Genomic DNA, 6,097 nt, shown 5'->3' on the forward strand with positions numbered 1-6,097 from the left:
TATATGGGACTAATGTTCAAATGTGTGTGAATTCCTAAGGGACCAAACTGCTGAGCTCATCGGTCCTTAGACTTACACGCTACTTAAACTAATTTAAACTAACTTGTGCTAAGAACAACACACCCATGCCCGAGGGAAGTCTCGAGCCTCAGGCGGGAGTGGTCCCGCAGTTGATAGATCGGTTACTTCTGCTACAGTGGCAGGTTATCATGATTTAAGTGAGTTTGAACATGGTGTTGTAATAGGCACATGAGTGATGGGACACAACATCTCCGAGGTAGCGGTGAAGTGGGGATATTCTCGTACGAACTAGGTTAGGAAATGAGACGCTAAAAGTAGGCTAGTTGACTTGTTTGTCATTTGAGTAGCTAGATGACTGACAATGGCCGAATATATTGTAGAATGGAAACTGGCAATACCAAGAAAAGGTTTTCTAAAAAAATAGCAATATTTTAGCATATAACAAAATTGAGTTAGCAATTCTTTGAACGTATTTGTCTGGAGTGTCCATGTATATACAAGATGACATTGAATCATAAACAGTAATGACAAGAAGAGACTAGAAACTGAATATTAGGTGGGCCGATCGGCTAACTAATGGAAAGTTATGGAATCGAGAAGGAAAGAAGTAAATGGCACAACTTGACTAAAAAAAGAAGGCTCATTTGATGGGACACAGTCACGCATCAAAGAATAGTTAAGTTGAAAATACAGGGCCGTATGCGGAACGGAGAAGGAAAGAATTTGTAGATGGAGATCTAACTTAAGTGCAGTAAACAGAGTCAAGGGGATGTAACCTACAGTAGATACGTAGAATGAAGAGGCTTACGCAGGGCTGAGTAGCGTGGACAGCTGCGTCAAACAATTCGTTGGACGTAAGACATCAACCGTAGTAGCAAAGTAGCGTACATGTGTCAAGCTCCCTTCACACATTGAAGCAACTTTGCTGCTCAACTGACGACTTACTTTGTAACAAGGAGGCGTCAGATACGTGGGTACAACAACCCTCCAGAGAGAGTAAGTGTCGTGTGGGTCACGTGGTGGAGTATGAATTAAATAATCTTCGTGTTGGATCATTTCTTCTGCTCCATTTAAAGAAGATCGTATTCACAGAAACTCTTGTTGTTGTTTTTGTGGTGGTGGTGGTGGTGGTAGTGGTGGCGACGACGTCGACTTCAGTTCTAAGACTGGTTTCTATGTAAGCTTCTTCATATCTGAATAACTAATGCAGCCTACATCCATTTGAACCTGCGTGCTGTATTCAAACTTTGGTCTCCCTTTCGAATTTTTGCACCCCACACTTCCCTCGACTGCCGAATTGAAAATTCCTTGATGTGTCAGAATGTGTCCTATCAACCGATCTCTTCTTTTACTCAAATGGTGCCTTAAATTACTTTCTCCCCCCCCCCCCCCCACCTCCCCCGTGCACTTCGATTTACTAACTTCTCATTTGTTATAATAATCTTCAGCATTCTTCTACAGCACCGCATTTCGAACGGTTCTATCTTCTTCTTCTCCGAATTACCTAGTTCCACTGGCATACAAGGCTACACACTAGACAAATATCTTTAAATAGACTTCCTAACATTTACATTTATATTAGACGTTAAAAAATTCCTCTTTTTTGAGAAACGCTTTTGTCTCTATAACTGGTCTATATTTTATACGCCGGCCGAAGTGGCCGTGCGGTTAAAGGCGCTGCAGTCTGGAACCGCAAGACCGCTACGGTCGCAGGTTCGAATCCTGCCTCGGGCATGGATGTTTGTGATGTCCTTAGGTTAGTTAGGTTTAACTAGTTCTAAGTTCTAGGGGACTAATGACCTCAGCAGTTGAGTCCCATAGTGCTCAGAGCCATTTTTTATATTTTATACATTCCCTACTCCGGCTATCATCATTTATTTTACTGCGCAATTAACAAAACTCCTCTACTGCTTCTAGTGTCTCATTTCCCGATATATCTCACTCTGCATTGCCTGATTTTCTTCGACTACATTCCAGTGCCCTTATTTCACTTTTGTTTGCGTTCATTTTGTAATCTGTTCAAGACTCTAAACATTCCATTCAACTGCTCTTCCAGGTTCTTAGCTGTCTCCAACAAAGTTACAGTGTCATCGTTAAACCGTAAAGTTTTTAGTTCTTCTCCTTAGACTTTTATTCGCTCTCCTTGTTTCTTTTATTGCTTACCCAGTGTACCGATTGAATAAAATCGGCAATACGCTACTAATGTGTCACACTGCTTCCTCAAGTATGGGTGCCCTTTCATGTATCTGGACTCAGGCTTCTACACAAGTCCGTTCGCTCCCTGTATCTTATACTTCCTACCTTCAAATTTACAAAGAGTGTTGTTCTGTCAACACTGTCAAAAGCTTTGTCTAAATCCACAAATGGTATAAACGTGGGTCATAGGCTCACTACTGCCTCGCGTGTTCCTACATTTATTCAGAATCAAAGCTAATCTTATCCCGGTCGGCTTCTACCAGTTTTTCCATTATTTTGGAAAGAATTATTTTGCAACCGTGACTTATTAAACTGATAATGCGATAATATTCACATCTGTCAGCAGCTGCTTTCTTCGCAATTGGAATTATTTCGTTCTAGGCCGGCGGAAGTGGCCGTGCGGTTAAAGGCGCTGCAGTCTGGAACCGCAAGACCGCTACGGTCGCAAGTTCGAATCCTGCCTCGGGCATGGATGCTTGTGATGTCCTTAGGTTAGTTAGGTTTAACTAGTTCTAGGGGACTAATGACCTCAGCAGTTGAGTCCCATAGTGCTCAGAGCCATTTTATTTCGTTCTTCTTGAAGTCTTAGGGTATTTCACCTGCAACATATATCTTACACACCAGGTGGAAGAGTTTTGTCATAGCTGACTCTCCCTAGGATCACAGTAATTAGGATTAATATATTAGATTACATTATAAGTAATATTAGCACTGTAATACAATAATACTTCACAACGTTAAGCTGTTTCACTGTGTTGCAACTAAAGGTACATCCGTAACTTCTTTCTGTGCCCCAGATACCTCTTCCCGCGGTCTCAGTGGAATACGATTTGTCTAACGTAGATGAGGAGATGATATCAAAACAATTTGACGTCCTTAGCAACCTTTTTCCTCCTTAACTGGTCAATTACTTCGTAATAAAGACAAAGGATACGCTGGAAATTGATCATGTCGGAAAAAAGCTTTGCTATACTAGACTGCTAAACACCAAAAAAAGTTGTTATCGCCACAGAGCTCTCGGTTCTTATTACGGCATAGATATGTCTAATAACATCTCTTCGTATAATAATAATAATTAGTTTATATCTTCTTCTTGTCCGAATTACCTTTCGTCAACGTTCCAATGACATACAAGGCTACACCTAATAATTATAATAATAATAGTAATAATAATAATAATTATTATTATTATTACCGATGTTTTAATACCGTGTAATTGTTGTTGCCACTGGCTACATTTCATCACATTCTACTTTTGGAACCAATATTGCATTATGTTTAGGAAAACACCGCGGTATCTTCCAGTTTCGGAGGAATTTAGCTCAAAATGGTTCAAATGGCTCTGAGCACTATGGGACTTAACATCTGACTTCATCAGTCCCCTAGAACTTAGAACTACTTAAACCTAACTAAGCTAAGGACATCACACACATCCATGCCCGAGGCAGGATTCGAACCTGCAACAGTAGCGGTCGCGCGCTCCCAGACTGAACGCCTAGAACTGCTCGGCCACTACAGCCCGCCGAATATTAGCTATCCGTACCGATCGCTGGTAGAGATTGCCCCCGAAACCTGCCTAGTGATCCTGATGTATGATAATAGGTATACTCCTAAACTAAACTTATGTAGTTGCACTTCTTTAAAAATTCTACTTTATGCAAACCTGTCTGTTGGATGTCAGAAAGTTTTCTTCCTGTAGTTCTTGTGTGCTGCTCTCTTTTTCTGCTGCCAACGACTTATCTCAGGTTGTATCGAGAACTACCTTGTTGTCCACGTCTTCGGCCGCGTTCGCTCGATATTAGTTTCGTTTTCGTCCTTTCTGCAGATCTGAGAGACAGAAGTCCTTTTCGTTTGAGGCATATATACGACTGTAAGTAATTGTCGTTTCGAGAAAAAGGGCTACCGTTGGCAACCGTACGATTCTCCGCCGTTTCAGACCACGCGGCTTCAAACAGATCCTCAACTATGCCTTTCGCATTCACCGTTGTGGTATGACCTTCGGCTCCGAAGCGCGATGACTTGCTTCATTGGTCATTCTCGCGGCGGGGTCGACGCTTTGCGTTAACACACTGATTGCGCTTTTGTACTTTATTCCAAATCAACTAAATACAGGAAAGAAAAATCAAGAGGTCGACTTCGAACATTTTTACATGTCATCCTTTCTCGTCTACACTCAAACCGCTATGGGTAGTAGGGGCATATTACTCCCACAATATTTTTAAACAAATAATGATTCATGAAGAAACAGTTTCACAGAGATTTGCTGATACGTCACTGTCTATGCACAGACATCCCTCATCTCCCCGCCAGTGATGAAAAGTCATCGGCAGTATCACTAATGCGCCCAGCGACTTACAAAATTCTGGTTTCTAAAGTATCCTTAACTAATATTTTTACATTTCACGGCTTCTCTCACCCACGCCTAATTGCAACTACTGCAATAGTAACAACACAGTGTTTGTACTGAAATATCAAGAATAATAGGTCATGTGCATACAAAATTTTGTTGACCCTGCTCCACAAGTTGCTGAGTTCTGCTTCTACGTCATCCCTTTTTCACCCCATCCCTATGTGAGGCAGGTGGTCATTACCCCCACGTTGCTTCTTTCCAGACAATTCATCACAACACTATTATTCCTTCAAACTTATTCAACCCCCCCCCCCCCCCCTTTCCTTCGTTGTTGCTGCTATTGTCCACTGTGGTAACGTATTATTTGAAGATTTGACAGGAGCAAGATTACAATAAACTATTTATTGTACTTATCTTTTCTTGTGAAATTCTCACGTTTTAGGTTCTCATAGTTCAATTGATCTTCATAATTTTAAAGAACGTCGTTGCGCAATTGTCGTTTTTACGTTAATATTAATATATCACATCTTTGAATTTTCACATTAACAACAGCGAAACTACGTTGTTCGCCCAAAATACAACAATATGTCCGATCACATCAGAGGCATGCTTACCCCTACTTCACTCTGCGGTAGTAACAATATACCGAAGGGTTTACAATATTACTTGATAAATGAATTTCTGTTAAGTTCGATTATTATTTCCTATATGAATCCAGAAATAAACATCATAAACAGTACTAGTTTGCCTAATTGATAATAGTAATAACTGAAAATATTTTAACTGTATATTCAGAGCTAGTACATATCGACTGTAACAATGAAAACAAAGTAATTCCTTTTTTTAAATTTTAGCTTGAAACATACCGTATCTCATGTAAAATTATATTAATTTTTTTCTGGTAAACATCGGAGATAATATTGTTCTGTCAAAAATTCGAAAAATGTTACTGGTATCGACTGCTGGTGTTGAGGAAAAGTAATGCTAGAGGAGGACGTCCCTTTACAAAACGCAGCCCCATTCCCAAAGTGAACCCATCTCCGGTCACGATTTTTAGTAAGTTGTTCGTGGCACTCCCTGCTACCACTGTACAAAAATTTCCAACTACACGAACAGTTCCCGATATTCAAATGTTTTCGTCTCTATTGATTGGGCTACTTGGTTAACATTATTAAAAGTTTCCAGAATGAGATTTTCACTCTGCAGCGGAGTGTGCGCTGACATGAAACTTCCTGGCAGATTAAAACTGTGTGCCGGACCGAGACTCGAACTCGGGACCTTTGCCTTTCGCGGGCAAGTGCTCTACCAACTGAGCTACCCAGGCACGACTCAAAGCCCGTCCTCACAGCTTTACTTCTGCCAGTACCTCGTCTCCTTTCGTTCAGGAGTGCTAGTTCTGCAAGGTTCGCAGGAGAGCTTCTGTAAAGTTTGGAAGGTAGGAGACGAGGTACTGCCAGAAGTAAAGCTGTGAGGACGGGACGTGAGTAGTGCTTGGGTAGCTCAGTTGGTTGAGCACTTGCCAGCGAAAGG

General features: G+C 41.1%; 1 non-coding gene across 1 annotated transcript; it reads right to left on the minus strand.

Moving 5' to 3' along the window:
• Nucleotides 1-5,816: 5,816 nt before the first annotated feature.
• On the minus strand, nucleotides 5,817-5,891 carry Trnas-cga. The gene has a single exon. It is a non-coding gene; the product is annotated as a tRNA-Ser (tRNA).
• Between the last annotated feature and the right edge of the window lie 206 nt (nucleotides 5,892-6,097).

This window comes from Schistocerca americana, chromosome 10, assembly GCF_021461395.2.
Source record: "Schistocerca americana isolate TAMUIC-IGC-003095 chromosome 10, iqSchAmer2.1, whole genome shotgun sequence".
NCBI classification, from domain to species: Eukaryota; Metazoa; Arthropoda; class Insecta; order Orthoptera; family Acrididae; genus Schistocerca; species Schistocerca americana.